The 16,328-nt window shown below is 54.9% G+C and overlaps 1 long non-coding RNA gene across 35 annotated transcripts in view; it reads right to left on the bottom strand.

Annotated features, from left to right (window-relative positions):
* The window catches only part of LOC135991876 (uncharacterized), a 76,129-nt gene that overhangs the window by 2,648 nt on the left and 57,153 nt on the right, over positions 1 to 16,328 (bottom strand). For 30 of the 35 annotated variants that reach the window (XR_010606645.1, XR_010606646.1, XR_010606647.1 and 27 more), the window contains 8 exons: positions 11,529 to 11,974; positions 10,828 to 11,005; positions 9,389 to 9,539; positions 8,723 to 8,925; positions 3,499 to 3,944; positions 2,798 to 2,975; positions 1,359 to 1,509; positions 693 to 895 (listed from right to left, as the gene is read on the bottom strand). This is a non-coding gene — a long non-coding RNA (uncharacterized LOC135991876). The remainder of the gene's footprint in view (positions 1 to 692; positions 896 to 1,358; positions 1,510 to 2,797; positions 2,976 to 3,498; positions 3,945 to 8,722; positions 8,926 to 9,388; positions 9,540 to 10,827; positions 11,006 to 11,528; positions 11,975 to 16,328) is intronic. The other 5 variants (XR_010606635.1, XR_010606644.1, XR_010606641.1 and 2 more) reach the window with 5 other exon arrangements.

The following is a 16,328-nucleotide window of genomic DNA, read 5'->3' as shown; positions in this document are numbered from 1 at the left end:
GGAAAAAAGGACGGGGGCAGAATGCAGGGAGAGAAACGACGACAGGGAGCAGGACAATAGCATGGGCTGCAGGACAGAGACGGAGGAATTGCAAGAACACAGACACGAGGAGCACCACAGAATGACAGCCAGGGGAAAGAGGCACAGAGAGCGGGACGGCGCCGGAGCGGAAAAAACCAAACCAAACCAACGGCGCTGGGCCGCTGGAGAGAGATACGCAGAAAGAAAAAAACACCCAGGAAGAGAGAAAAGAAAGAGGGGATGGCTGGCTGGGGGAGGGAGGGGAAAGCAGTTAGAAAGGGTGGGAGAAGGACCGCGACGGAACAACAGAAAAGCCAGCGAGGCCAGGCAGGGCAGGGGGGCCGTGACACTGCTTGTCTAGCAGTATAATCTGCGATCTGCCAATTTAGTTCCAATTTCCCGATCGCTGCTCCCTTTCGACGCCCTTTGCAACGCACGATGGCAACTTTTCTAGCAACGGCACAGCTCCCAACAATTGGAGTATCATATTTAATCTGTCTTCCTTCTGCTGTTAATAAACTTTGTTCTTTTCAAATGGCGCGCACCATTCTAAAAACGTACTTTGAAACAGTGCAAATATTAACCTTCTTCTCTTTGGATAATTCTAAAGCTCGTGTGAGCGCAGCTTTCTGGGCAGAGGTCTCTGCAGGTAAAGGTTTAGTTTCGATTACCTTGTGGGTAGTTGTCACCGCATACCCGGCTTGACGTACTCCTTGCTTTACGCAGAGCTGCTTCCGACGGTGAACCAGGAGCCTTCAGCATCCTCCAGTGGCTGGCTGGTCCTTTAGATCCGGTCCGCTGGAGTAAACAGCTTCTGTTGTTTCCGAGCAATCGGACACCACAGGCTCCGAAACAGATCCACTGAGGAGAGAAGCTGGATTGACAATGTCAGTAGTAGCAATATTTCCATCATCTTGTTCCACCCACACGGCCTGGTATTTCAGGGGACGCTAATACAGTCATTTGCTGTCCCACAGTGAGCTTACGAGCTTCCCGCACATCGAGCGCGACAGCTGCCACGGCTCAAAGACAGCCAGGCCGGCCTTTGCTCACTTCGTCTGGTTGCTTAGGGAAGCAGACCACGGCTCGCTTAGGAGATCTTAACTGCTGTGCCGGAACACCCAAAGCAATACTTTGCCTTTCGTGTGAGTACAACCAAAACGGTTTGGTGACACCTGGGAGGACCAGGGCCGGAGCCCTCGCCAGTTCCTTTTTCAGTTGCGAAAAAGCCCTCCCGGCTTCTCCCGTCCAATTCAACTCGGAGCTGTTTTCTTTTAACAGTTCGTACAAAGGCTTTACTGAGAGTCCATCATTATAAATCCAAAGCCCGCACCAACCTGTCCTTTCAAGAAACGTCCGCAGCCCTTTTACCGTCGCCGGTTCCGGCGTCCGGCAAACAGGTTCTTTCCGCTCTGTCCCCAGCTCTCGCCGTCCTCCGGAGATCTCCAATGCCAGATAAGTCACTCGGTGCCGCATCGGCCGGGCCTTCTGTTGGGAAACCCCATGCTCACTTAATCGCAGAAAATCAGTCAGCTTACAGTCCATTGCACACAACCCTCTTTGGGTTTTGTGCCTATAAGGAGACAACAAAGTCCCATTGCCCGGAAGAGCTTCCCAGGCGTCACGTTCTCATGCTAACTGGTTTCCGAAAATCACAGGGCTGCTCCTGAATCCCCGGGGTGACACGACCCAGGCTAATTGGGTCTTTCTCCCACTAAAGGGATTTTCCCACTCAAAAGCAAAAAGCTTCTGACTCTCTTTGGCTAATGCAAGACAGAAAAAGGCATCTTTGAAATCCAACACAGTAGACCATTTGTGATTATCTCGCCATTTATCTAACAATGTGTAAGGGTTAGCTACTACCGGGTGTAAATCTGCAGTAATTTTGTTTATTGCTCTCCAATCTTGCACTAACCTATAGCTTCTACTGTCTGGTTTCTTTACAGGCCGGATTGAAGTGTTCGCTTCTGACTCACATTCTATCAGCAGCCTAAACTGCAAAAAGTTACCGGTCATTTCTTTTACCCCTTCTCTATCCTCTAATTTCAGAGGATATTGTCTAGTTCTGACCGGTCCAGCTCCAGCTTTCAAATTGATTTTCACTGGTTCTGCATTCTTTGATTTACCGGGAACTGCCGAAGCCCATACCCCTGCAAATACTCGATCCAATATTTCCCGAGCTATTTGGCTTTGCTTGTCAGTTTGAATCATTGCCAATTAAAAACTCAGCTCTTTTATCTTGAATCTCACTTTCCCCCGTTTGAATGTTATGATTGCTTTCAATTGTTTTCATAGGTCTCGTCTTAGTAACAGTTTTGGAGACCTAGGCGTATATAAGAACTTATACATTCCGATTGGTTTTCCTAACTTATATTTGATTGGCCGTAAAAATAAAGCTTTCTCTTGTTGGCCAGTAGCTCCCACTACAGTTACAAAATCTTTATCTGAGGGTATCGTTTCCTGGTTCAAAATAGAACAAGATACTCCAGTATCAATTAAAAACTCCGTTCCTTTTCTGTGTTTCCCTGGCTTTACTAGGACCGGTGGATCTGCTCGGCTGGATTCCTCAGGTTCCCGTCAATCAACTTCTGCCACTGACCATTACATGTCATCGAGGTTTCTCTATTCACGTTATCCCCAGGTGGCCCCCCAATCCTCCCGGTGAGCTAAAATACACCCTAGCGGGCTCCTTTTCGGCATTTTTTCTGATTGGCTGCTTTCCACGCCACCGCGCCGTCCCATTGGCTGCTCCTCCCCGTGTTCCGCCCCCACGAACCCCTCCAGCTTTCTCGCGCGTCCTGATTGGCCCGCTCTGCACCGCCCTTCGCGTTCTCTCCACCCACTCGCTGGAACCTCCAGGCGATTTGGATAGCCGGCGCGGCTTTCCCTTCTATTTCATTTCTGTTTCCATTTCTAGTTCTTTCTCGGTCCGTTAGAGCCCTCGGATGCTCCATCTGCATATACATATATATATACACACACATATATAAAATATACATATAGGTATCTCTCTATATATCATCTATAGAAACTTAAAAATAATTTCATATGTGGGTATATATATACATGCATAAATATATACGACTAGAAATAGAAATATAGCTTCCCAGGGAAAACAACTGCCATGGGGCTGGGCTGCAGAGCAGCGAGTGGGTGGGGAGGACAGAGCTACGGGGGGAGACAAGGGGCGCTTTGGGGCAGCGCAGGCGCCCCGGGGGTCCGCGAGCAAAGGGGCGACGGGGGGGGCAGTGTGGAACGGGGGGGCCGGAGAGGAGAGAGGAGGGAGCGGGGACACGTCTCACGGGGGAAAAAATGCCCGCGGGGCACGTTTGGAGAGAAATCGTTTGGGGAGGGGCAGAGACACGCGGGAGGCAGTGCAAGTAGAAAGGTGCACGGGGCGGGGGGGGCACGGGACGTGTGTGGGGGTGACCTGCACCTGGGGGGTCCACCCGGGACCACCCACAGCAGACGACTCACCTGGGACAACCCGCAAAGGAGAATTCGCTCTGAAGAACCGACCCACGACAGAGACTCCACACCGGATCATCCCCAGCAATGCCCCTGCAACTGCTGGCGTTTCACTCCGTATTTGCCCCAAAAGGGGGGCAGTGTGCCTGTCCATAAGACAGGTTATTTTTTTTTTTCTTAAACTTTTCAAAAATGCCTAATTTTGAGAGGTTTTGGCACTTTTTCACAACATGCTTTTGGTTTAACGCACGAAAATATGGTTCATTTTGCTTTCCAGCTGCGCGCATCCAGGGAGAGTTCGCTTTCCCCAGGGCCTAAAATTGTTCTTTTTCTTATTATTTTCCCCATTGCACATGCAGACTCAGGCTGTTCGGCGTGTTTCTCAGCTGCTGTGGCGGTTCATGCTCTGTGTGCGCAGCCCCAGAAGGGGGCATCAGGCGTTCACAGCTCCCCCTCTGAAAAACAAAAATTCCAAATTAGAGTTCAGCGTCTGAAAAAAAATAACGCAGAAGAAAGCAGAGGAATTCAGTCGGAATAAGGGATAGGAGAGCAGCTGAGCTAACGGAGGATTTGGGGGAAATGGGCCACCTTGAAACACAAGGCATCTTTTAAAAGCCAGAGCGATTTGAGCAATTCGAGACAACATTAAGACAAACTGACACCATTTGGGACACGCTCAGCGGACAAGGAAACGCTCTCGCTGACGCTACAAAGCGTCTCGCCCCTTCCCTCCGGCACCGCCGCAGGAGACAACCCCAGCGAGGCCGCGGGACGGGCTCGCGCCGCCAGCGGGATCTGTGCTCACGGATCCGCCGCCACAGCTCCGGCCCTCACGACGCTGCTGCTGCTGCTGCTGCTGCTGCTGCTGCTACGCGTCTGGCTCAGTCAGTAAAGCTGAAAGCGTGCAGCTCCAGAGAGTGACACTAAAAAGTAAAGAACCAACCGCGGTCATTCACTTTATACTAAAAAGGCGTGCGGATGGTTACCTACACCAGAAAAAACCCTTCTCCTTCATTTTCCTTTGGCATTTCCTTTGGCACGGGCGCCTGCGCCATCGCCCAGCGGCAGCGCTTGCTGGCCGTGCGCTGCAGTACCCGAGTTTCGCCACACGACGGCAGCACTGAGGCGCGCCGCGGCAGCCCCAGGCGAGCAGGCGTGCCGCGTCCCGCGGGAATCCCGCAAAAAAACCCAAACCAAACCAAAACAAAAAAACCAGAGAGCCGCGGCAGGAAAGCCTCCCTGTCGCAGGGACGGCCGCAAGTCCCGAAAACGAACACCGCCGCCCGCCAGCCCGGTGCCGGAAGGCTAACGCGCCCGGCTTGCTCTGCTGGCCGACGGCACCCGGAGGCAGTGCCTCTGAGTCCCGACCCCAGCTGTCCCCGGCCCGCGGCAGCACGCAAGCAAGCGATCGGCCCGCGCTGCACTTGAATTGCCATTCCCTCCGCCCATCGCCTCCCCGCCCGAAGCGCAAAGCCACGTGCATATTGGGCGCGAGGTCTTGCGCTGTCTTTTTGTGTGTGCGTTTTCTTTTTCTTTCTCTTGTGCCACGTTGTCCAGAAAGGGGAAGCTGAGCGCGTGGGTGCCACGGCTCCACGGGGCTCCTCTCCACGGGGAGGGCGCTCGGGCCGGGAAGGACCCTGAGCCTGGCGTGGGTGGACACACCCAATCGCACGTACAGACACAGAACCCGCCGGGCCTCGCCCTGAGCTCCCGCACTTCCGCCAAAGCGGCACCCCACTCGCCACGCCGCCGAGCCTGCAACCGCACCTTAGCTCTGTTTTTAAACATCCCCCTGACAAAAGGGGGCTGCGCCGCTCCCGGAGAGACTGCAATACCGGGAATGGGCGCTGCACCGGAGACACGGCTCCAGGCCACAGACCTTTAGCCCACCTGCCCTAAGAGTCACACGCCTGCCCTAAGAGTCACACGCCTGCCCTAAGAGTCACACGCCTGCCCTAAGAGTCACACGCCTCTCATCAGCTTCGCGAGCTCGGCCATGAGGGCAGGAGGGGGAAACCTAACTAAACACCTCCCCACCGCACTGGCCCATCCCGTTCCTCCTGTTCCAACGTCACGGTCACCCTCGCCACGCCCGCACTCACCTGCCGCCTATTTCGCCGCTCCCTTCCCCTCGCTCCCTCCCACCGTCCCGCCGCGCTCAGCGGGCACCGACACCCGGCGGGAGGTTCCCGCCTGTCACCTCACGCCCCTCTGCCGGCTCCGGGGACCTCACCAAGGACTGCCCTGCCCTGAACCGGCTGCCTCCAGATCCCCGGGAGCCGGCCGCAGCGAGAGCTCCGCAGCCTCCCGGCCCTCGCCCCGACGCCCGTCCCGTTCATTCCCGGTACCCCCCCGAGACACCACGGACACGCTTGCCAGGGAGCTAGCTATTCCAACTGGATTGAGTCGGCGCGCTCTCATTGGCTGCTTTCCACCCCACCGCGCTGTCCTCCTATTGGATGCTCCTTCCCGCGCTCCGCCCCCACAAGCCCGCGCCGGCGCCGGACCTGACTGAGGACTGCGCCCATTTGGGCATGCGCAGTAGGGACTTCACAAGCACCGCCCCCTCACCAACCTCATTGGCTGCCTACGCACGTCAATCGCCATTCTCTCCGCCTATCAGCGCTCCGCCCCTCAACCTTGCTCGCGCCGTCTGATTGGCCCGCTCTGCATCCTCACTCGCCTGCTCGCCGCCCTGCGGAGACCCCGAGCGCATTTGGCCGTGCAGCTTCAAAGATGGAAACTGAAAAGTAAAGAACAAACCGCGGTCATTCGCTTATCCTAAAAAGGTGTGCGGATGCCTACCCACACCACAAAAAGCCCTTAGCTTTCATTTTCCTCCGGCACTAAAATTGCATAGGTGTGGACTCGTAAAATTAAACCATCCATCTCCCAGACACACGCTTCGAACTTGACTACGGTGGGTTTCTGTTTGTCTTACACCAACGGACTCGCACATTTGTGAGCAAACACATTCATTTTGAAGCTCAGCCCCTCCTGGGGGAAAAACACGTCTTAGTCATTGAAAAAAATAAAATCCGACTTGGAGCTCCCAAACATTAGGGAGCGGTGGGGAAACAAGCGAAAGCGAAGACCAACAGCAGCATCGTAAAGTAGTATTCAGCTTCAATTCGGATCACGTACTTAAAAGCCTCTCTCAGCCCTACAAACGATTAGTCCTTTTCTGGAAGGACACATTTTTTTACCTGAATGTCCTCAATTGAAGACTCCACTAAACAGAACGGGGATCGAGCCGCAGGACAACATGCCATCGACATATTAACAAGGAAAAAAACCCACAAGTAAACCCCAGGTTCGATTACTAGTTTCCATCCCGTTTCATTCCTTACATTTCAACTGGCACCCAGGTGCTCCAAAATTAACTATACCCATGCCACTTCTCACTAAAAATTCAGTTCTACGTTTAAACATTCAAGGCTATTTCCAGTGTGCCCATAAATTCACTGTGAACAAAGACAAGAGAAACGCTCAACCCTAAGGAGCGCCGGCCGGCAGGTTTCTCCCCCCTCTGCCCGGGACCGAGAAGACTGCCGCCTCCTGCTGCCGCCTCGCCCGTGCCCCCTCGCAGCGGGGCTGCCCCACGAGAGCCGGGGGCCTCTTTTTTTTTCCCGGCGGCCGGTCCGACCGCTGCCCCCCGCTTTCTGACGGCCACGGCCCCGCCCGCAGCGGCAGCGCCCCCCTCGGCCCCGCCCCGGCACGGGCACAGGGCGCCGCTTCCCAGCTGCAGTACCGGCCCGTGGCCACCAGACGGCAGCACCGAGCGCGGGCGCGCCGCGCCCCCCGCGCCGCCGCAGCGCGCCCGCTTCTTTTCAGACCCCCGGCCCTTCTTCTTGACCCGCGGGCAGCTTCAGCTGCCCTGGAACGCGCTTTCCCAGAGCCGCGCAGATGACAGACACGCATACCGACGTACATTTCCCCTAGCCTAAGCGTAGCCAGGATTCCCTTCCTCGCCCTCAACGTTTTTGTTCAAGAGTCCAGCAGCTCACCTGTCCTCATGAGCTGCCTCGCTGCAAACAAACGAACAGAAAAGAAAAAAAAAAAAAAAAAAAGAAAAGAAAACAAGAAAAGGAATGATCTCTTCCAGGCAGTTTCTCTAAACAGTCGAGAGATTACAAAATTGCACGTGTCTTTTCCAAGCAGAATGAGCCTGTGATTCCACGAAAAAGGAGGGCAAGGAGCAGGTCAGCTTGTCAGAGAAAGACAGGGACAGCGAGCAAGACAAGGCGACACAGAGAGAGAGGCAAAAGGGACAGGGAGGCAGGGCAAAGGGAAGGAGAGGCCAAGATCAGAGACAAGCAGCAGGACAGAGACGGTGGGGAAAACTCCTAGAACGGGCAGCGGGAGAGACAGACCAAGGAGAAACGGGCGCCGGGCCGCGGGACAGGGAGCGGGGCAGACCGTCACGGAAACAAAAACAAAGAGGCAACGGGACAGAGAAACGAGGGGAAAGACCAGGAGAAGGGCAGAGAAACAGGAACGGGGGCGGGCAGGGAGCAGGACCGAGAGATGGAGCGAGGAAGGGAAAAAAGGACGGGGGCAGAATGCAGGGAGAGAAACGACGACAGGGAGCAGGACAATAGCATGGGCTGCAGGACAGAGACAGAGGAATTGCAAGAACACAGACACGAGGAGCACCACAGAATGACAGCCAGGGGAAAGAGGCACAGAGAGCGGGACGGCGCCGGAGCGGAAAAAACCAAACCAAACCAACGGCGCTGGGCCGCTGGAGAGAGATACGCAGAAAGAAAAAAACACCCAGGAAGAGAGAAAAGAAAGAGGGGATGGCTGGCTGGGGGAGGGAGGGGAAAGCAGTTAGAAAGGGTGGGAGAAGGACCGCCACGGAACAACAGAAAAGCCAGCGAGGCCAGGCAGGGCAGGGGGGCCGTGACACTGCTTGTCTAGCAGTATAATCTGCGATCTGCCAATTTAGTTCCAATTTCCCGATCGCTGCTCCCTTTCGACGCCCTTTGCAATGCACGATGGCAACTTTTCTAGCAATGGCACAGCTCCCAACAATTGGAGTATCATATTTAATCTGTCTTCCTTCTGCTGTTAATAAACTTTGTTCTTTTCAAATGGCGCGCACCATTCTAAAAACGTACTTTGAAACAGTGCAAATATTAACCTTCTTCTCTTTGGATAATTCTAAAGCTCGTGTGAGCGCAGCTTTCTGGGCAGAGGTCTCTGCAGGTAAAGGTTTAGTTTCGATTACCTTGTGGGTAGTTGTCACCGCATACCCGGCTTGACGTACTCCTTGCTTTACGCAGAGCTGCTTCCGACGGTGAACCAGGAGCCTTCAGCATCCTCCAGTGGCTGGCTGGTCCTTTAGATCCGGTCCGCTGGAGTAAACAGCTTCTGTTGTTTCCGAGCAACCGGACACCACAGGCTCCGAAACAGATCCACTGAGGAGAGAAGCTGGATTGACAATGTCAGTAGTAGCAATATTTCCATCATCTTGTTCCACCCACACGGCCTGGTATTTCAGGGGACGCTAATACAGTCATTTGCTGTCCCACAGTGAGCTTACGAGCTTCCCGCACATCGAGCGCGACAGCTGCCACGGCTCAAAGACAGCCAGGCCGGCCTTTGCTCGCTTCGTCTGGTTGCTTAGGGAAGCAGACCACGGCTCGCTTAGGAGATCTTAACTGCTGTGCCGGAACACCCAAAGCAATACTTTGCCTTTCGTGTGAGTACAACCAAAACGGTTTGGTGACACCTGGGAGGACCAGGGCCGGAGCCCTCGCCAGTTCCTTTTTCAGTTGCGAAAAAGCCCTCCCGGCTTCTCCCGTCCAATTCAACTCGGAGCTGTTTTCTTTTAACAGTTCGTACAAAGGCTTTACTGAGAGTCCATCATTATAAATCCAAAGCCCGCACCAACCTGTCCTTTCAAGAAACGTCCGCAGCCCTTTTACCGTCGCCGGTTCCGGCGTCCGGCAAACAGGTTCTTTCCGCTCTGTCCCCAGCTCTCGCCGTCCTCCGGAGATCTCCAATGCCAGATAAGTCACTCGGTGCCGCATCGGCCGGGCCTTCTGTTGGGAAACCCCATGCTCACTTAATCGCAGAAAATCAGTCAGCTTACAGTCCATTGCACACAACCCTCTTTGGGTTTTGTGCCTATAAGGAGACAACAAAGTCCCATTGCCCGGAAGAGCTTCCCAGGCGTCACGTTCTCATGCTAACTGGTTTCCGAAAATCACAGGGCTGCTCCTGAATCCCCGGGGTGACACGACCCAGGCTAATTGCGTCTTTCTCCCACTAAAGGGATTTTCCCACTCAAAAGCAAAAAGCTTCTGACTCTCTTTGGCTAATGCAAGACAGAAAAAGGCATCTTTGAAATCCAACACAGTAGACCATTTGTGATTATCTCGCCATTTATCTAACAATGTGTAAGGGTTAGCTACTACCGGGTGTAAATCTGCAGTAATTTTGTTTACTGCTCTCCAATCTTGCACTAACCTATAGCTTCTACTGTCTGGTTTCTTTACAGGCCGGATTGAAGTGTTCGCTTCTGACTCACATTCTATCAGCAGCCTAAACTGCAAAAAGTTACCGGTCATTTCTTTTACCCCTTCTCTATCCTCTAATTTCAGAGGATATTGTCTAGTTCTGACCGGTCCAGCTCCAGCTTTCAAATTGATTTTCACTGGTTCTGCATTCTTTGATTTACCGGGAACTGCCGAAGCCCATACCCCTGCAAATACTCGATCCAATATTTCCCAAGCTATTTGGCTTTGCTTGTCAGTTTGAATCATTGCCAATTAAAAACTCAGCTCTTTTATCTTGAATCTCACTTTCCCCCGTTTGAATGTTATGATTGCTTTCAATTGTTTTCATAGGTCTCGTCTTAGTAACAGTTTTGGAGACCTAGGCGTATATAAGAACTTATACATTCCGATTGGTTTTCCTAACTTATATTTGATTGGCCGTAAAAATAAAGCTTTCTCTTGTTGGCCAGTAGCTCCCACTACAGTTACAAAATCTTTATCTGAGGGTATCGTTTCCTGGTTCAAAATAGAACAAGATACTCCAGTATCAATTAAAAACTCCGTTCCTTTTCTGTGTTTCCCTGGCTTTACTAGGACCGGTGGATCTGCTCGGCTGGATTCCTCAGGTTCCCGTCAATCAACTTCTGCCACTGACCATTACATGTCATCGAGGTTTCTCTATTCACGTTATCCCCAGGTGGCCCCCCAATCCTCCCGGTGAGCTAAAATACACCCTAGCGGGCTCCTTTTCGGCATTTTTTCTGATTGGCTGCTTTCCACGCCACCGCGCCGTCCCATTGGCTGCTCCTCCCCGTGTTCCGCCCCCACGAACCCCTCCAGCTTTCTCGCGCGTCCTGATTGGCCCGCTCTGCACCGCCCTTCGCGTTCTCTCCACCCACTCGCTGGAACCTCCAGGCGATTTGGATAGCCGGCGCGGCTTTCCCTTCTATTTCATTTCTGTTTCCATTTCTAGTTCTTTCTCGGTCCGTTAGAGCCCTCGGATGCTCCATCTGCATATACATATATATATACACACACATATATAAAATATACATATAGGTATCTCTCTATATATCATCTATAGAAACTTAAAAATAATTTCATATGTGGGTATATATATACATGCATAAATATATACGACTAGAAATAGAAATATAGCTTCCCAGGGAAAACAACTGCCATGGGGCTGGGCTGCAGAGCAGCGAGTGGGTGGGGAGGACAGAGCTACGGGGGGAGACAAGGGGCGCTTTGGGGCAGCGCAGGCGCCCCGGGGGTCCGCGAGCAAAGGGGCGACGGGGGGGGCAGTGTGGAACGGGGGGGCCGGAGAGGAGAGAGGAGGGAGCGGGGACACGTCTCACGGGGGAAAAAATGCCCGCGGGGCACGTTTGGAGAGAAATCGTTTGGGGAGGGGCAGAGACACGCGGGAGGCAGTGCAAGTAGAAAGGTGCACGGGGCGGGGGGGGCACGGGACGTGTGTGGGGGTGACCTGCACCTGGGGGGTCCACCCGGGACCACCCACAGCAGACGACTCACCTGGGACAACCCGCAAAGGAGAATTCGCTCTGAAGAACCGACCCACGACAGAGACTCCACACCGGATCATCCCCAGCAATGCCCCTGCAACTGCTGGCGTTTCACTCCGTATTTGCCCCAAAAGGGGGGCAGTGTGCCTGTCCATAAGACAGGTTATTTTTTTTTTTCTTAAACTTTTCAAAAATGCCTAATTTTGAGAGGTTTTGGCACTTTTTCACAACATGCTTTTGGTTTAACGCACGAAAATATGGTTCATTTTGCTTTCCAGCTGCGCGCATCCAGGGAGAGTTCGCTTTCCCCAGGGCCTAAAATTGTTCTTTTTCTTATTATTTTCCCCATTGCACATGCAGACTCAGGGTGTTCGGCGTGTTTCTCAGCTGCTGTGGCGGTTCATGCTCTGTGTGCGCAGCCCCAGAAGGGGGCATCAGGCGTTCACAGCTCCCCCTCTGAAAAACAAAAATTCCAAATTAGAGTTCAGCGTCTGAAAAAAAATAACGCAGAAGAAAGCAGAGGAATTCAGTCGGAATAAGGGATAGGAGAGCAGCTGAGCTAACGGAGGATTTGGGGGAAATGGGCCACCTTGAAACACAAGGCATCTTTTAAAAGCCAGAGCGATTTGAGCAATTCGAGACAACATTAAGACAAACTGACACCATTTGGGACACGCTCAGCGGACAAGGAAACGCTCTCGCTGACGCTACAAAGCGTCTCGCCCCTTCCCTCCGGCACCGCCGCAGGAGACAACCCCAGCGAGGCCGCGGGACGGGCTCGCGCCGCCAGCGGGATCTGTGCTCACGGATCCGCCGCCACAGCTCCGGCCCTCACGACGCTGCTGCTGCTGCTGCTGCTGCTGCTGCTGCTACGCGTCTGGCTCAGTCAGTAAAGCTGAAAGCGTGCAGCTCCAGAGAGTGACACTAAAAAGTAAAGAACCAACCGCGGTCATTCACTTTATACTAAAAAGGCGTGCGGATGGTTACCTACACCAGAAAAAACCCTTCTCCTTCATTTTCCTTTGGCATTTCCTTTGGCACGGGCGCCTGCGCCATCGCCCAGCGGCAGCGCTTGCTGGCCGTGCGCTGCAGTACCCGAGTTTCGCCACACGACGGCAGCACTGAGGCGCGCCGCGGCAGCCCCAGGCGAGCAGGCGTGCCGCGTCCCGCGGGAATCCCGCAAAAAAACCCAAACCAAACCAAAACAAAAAAACCAGAGAGCCGCGGCAGGAAAGCCTCCCTGTCGCAGGGACGGCCGCAAGTCCCGAAAACGAACACCGCCGCCCGCCAGCCCGGTGCCGGAAGGCTAACGCGCCCGGCTTGCTCTGCTGGCCGACGGCACCCGGAGGCAGTGCCTCTGAGTCCCGACCCCAGCTGTCCCCGGCCCGCGGCAGCACGCAAGCAAGCGATCGGCCCGCGCTGCACTTGAATTGCCATTCCCTCCGCCCATCGCCTCCCCGCCCGAAGCGCAAAGCCACGTGCATATTGGGCGCGAGGTCTTGCGCTGTCTTTTTGTGTGTGCGTTTTCTTTTTCTTTCTCTTGTGCCACGTTGTCCAGAAAGGGGAAGCTGAGCGCGTGGGTGCCACGGCTCCACGGGGCTCCTCTCCACGGGGAGGGCGCTCGGGCCGGGAAGGACCCTGAGCCTGGCGTGGGTGGACACACCCAATCGCACGTACAGACACAGAACCCGCCGGGCCTCGCCCTGAGCTCCCGCACTTCCGCCAAAGCGGCACCCCACTCGCCACGCCGCCGAGCCTGCAACCGCACCTTAGCTCTGTTTTTAAACATCCCCCTGACAAAAGGGGGCTGCGCCGCTCCCGGAGAGACTGCAATACCGGGAATGGGCGCTGCACCGGAGACACGGCTCCAGGCCACAGACCTTTAGCCCACCTGCCCTAAGAGTCACACGCCTGCCCTAAGAGTCACACGCCTCTCATCAGCTTCGCGAGCTCGGCCATGAGGGCAGGAGGGGGAAACCTAACTAAACACCTCCCCACCACACTGGCCCATCCCGTTCCTCCTGTTCCAACGTCACGGTCACCCTCGCCACGCCCGCACTCACCTGCCGCCTATTTCGCCGCTCCCTTCCCCTCGCTCCCTCCCACCGTCCCGCCGCGCTCAGCGGGCACCGACACCCGGCGGGAGGTTCCCGCCTGTCACCTCACGCCCCTCTGCCGGCTCCGGGGACCTCACCAAGGACTGCCCTGCCCTGAACCGGCTGCCTCCAGATCCCCGGGAGCCGGCCGCAGCGAGAGCTCCGCAGCCTCCCGGCCCTCGCCCCGACGCCCGTCCCGTTCATTCCCGGTACCCCCCCGAGACACCACGGACACGCTTGCCAGGGAGCTAGCTATTCCAACTGGATTGAGTCGGCGCGCTCTCATTGGCTGCTTTCCACCCCACCGCGCTGTCCTCCTATTGGATGCTCCTTCCCGCGCTCCGCCCCCACAAGCCCGCGCCGGCGCCGGACCTGACTGAGGACTGCGCCCATTTGGGCATGCGCAGTAGGGACTTCACAAGCACCGCCCCCTCGCCAACCTCATTGGCTGCCTACGCACGTCAATCGCCATTCTCTCCGCCTATCAGCGCTCCGCCCCTCAACCTTGCTCGCGCCGTCTGATTGGCCCGCTCTGCATCCTCACTCGCCTGCTCGCCGCCCTGCGGAGACCCCGAGCGCATTTGGCCGTGCAGCTTCAAAGATGGAAACTGAAAAGTAAAGAACAAACCGCGGTCATTCGCTTATCCTAAAAAGGTGTGCGGATGCCTACCCACACCACAAAAAGCCCTTAGCTTTCATTTTCCTCCGGCACTAAAATTGCATAGGTGTGGACTCGTAAAATTAAACCATCCATCTCCCAGACACACGCTTCGAACTTGACTACGGTGGGTTTCTGTTTGTCTTACACCAACGGACTCGCACATTTGTGAGCAAACACATTCATTTTGAAGCTCAGCCCCTCCTGGGGGAAAAACACGTCTTAGTCATTGAAAAAAATAAAATCCGACTTGGAGCTCCCAAACATTAGGGAGCGGTGGGGAAACAAGCGAAAGCGAAGACCAACAGCAGCATCGTAAAGTAGTATTCAGCTTCAATTCGGATCACGTACTTAAAAGCCTCTCTCAGCCCTACAAACGATTAGTCCTTTTCTGGAAGGACACATTTTTTTACCTGAATGTCCTCAATTGAAGACTCCACTAAACAGAACGGGGATCGAGCCGCAGGACAACATGCCATCGACATATTAACAAGGAAAAAAACCCACAAGTAAACCCCAGGTTCGATTACTAGTTTCCATCCCGTTTCATTCCTTACATTTCAACTGGCACCCAGGTGCTCCAAAATTAACTATACCCATGCCACTTCTCACTAAAAATTCAGTTCTACGTTTAAACATTCAAGGCTATTTCCAGTGTGCCCATAAATTCACTGTGAACAAAGACAAGAGAAACGCTCAACCCTAAGGAGCGCCGGCCGGCAGGTTTCTCCCCCCTCTGCCCGGGACCGAGAAGACTGCCGCCTCCTGCTGCCGCCTCGCCCGTGCCCCCTCGCAGCGGGGCTGCCCCACGAGAGCCGGGGGCCTCTTTTTTTTTCCCGGCGGCCGGTCCGACCGCTGCCCCCCGCTTTCTGACGGCCACGGCCCCGCCCGCAGCGGCAGCGCCCCCCTCGGCCCCGCCCCGGCACGGGCACAGGGCGCCGCTTCCCAGCTGCAGTACCGGCCCGTGGCCACCAGACGGCAGCACCGAGCGCGGGCGCGCCGCGCCCCCCGCGCCGCCGCAGCGCGCCCGCTTCTTTTCAGACCCCCGGCCCTTCTTCTTGACCCGCGGGCAGCTTCAGCTGCCCTGGAACGCGCTTTCCCAGAGCCGCGCAGATGACAGACACGCATACCGACGTACATTTCCCCTAGCCTAAGCGTAGCCAGGATTCCCTTCCTCGCCCTCAACGTTTTTGTTCAAGAGTCCAGCAGCTCACCTGTCCTCATGAGCTGCCTCGCTGCAAACAAACGAACAGAAAAGAAAAAAAAAAAAAAAAAAAGAAAAGAAAACAAGAAAAGGAATGATCTCTTCCAGGTAGTTTCTCTAAACAGTCGAGAGATTACAAAATTGCACGTGTCTTTTCCAAGCAGAATGAGCCTGTGATTCCACGAAAAAGGAGGGCAAGGAGCAGGTCAGCTTGTCAGAGAAAGACAGGGACAGCGAGCAAGACAAGGCGACACAGAGAGAGAGGCAAAAGGGACAGGGAGGCAGGGCAAAGGGAAGGAGAGGCCAAGATCAGAGACAAGCAGCAGGACAGAGACGGTGGGGAAAACTCCTAGAACGGGCAGCGGGAGAGACAGACCAAGGAGAAACGGGCGCCGGGCCGCGGGACAGGGAGCGGGGCAGACCGTCACGGAAACAAAAACAAAGAGGCAACGGGACAGAGAAACGAGGGGAAAGACCAGGAGAAGGGCAGAGAAACAGGAACGGGGGCGGGCAGGGAGCAGGACCGAGAGATGGAGCGAGGAAGGGAAAAAAGGACGGGGGCAGAATGCAGGGAGAGAAACGACGACAGGGAGCAGGACAATAGCATGGGCTGCAGGACAGAGACGGAGGAATTGCAAGAACACAGACATGAGGAGCACCACAGAATGACAGCCAGGGGAAAGAGGCACAGAGAGCGGGACGGCGCCGGAGCGGAAAAAACCAAACCAAACCAACGGCGCTGGGCCGCTGGAGAGAGATACGCAGAAAGAAAAAAACACCCAGGAAGAGAGAAAAGAAAGAGGGGATGGCTGGCTGGGGGAGGGAGGGGAAAGCAGTTAGAAAGGGTGGGAG

This window comes from Caloenas nicobarica, chromosome 9 (assembly GCF_036013445.1).
Source record: "Caloenas nicobarica isolate bCalNic1 chromosome 9, bCalNic1.hap1, whole genome shotgun sequence".
Classification (NCBI taxonomy): Eukaryota; Metazoa; Chordata; class Aves; order Columbiformes; family Columbidae; genus Caloenas; species Caloenas nicobarica.
The sequence above is the reverse complement of the archived record's forward strand: the minus strand, read 5'-3'. Positions and strand labels throughout refer to the sequence as shown.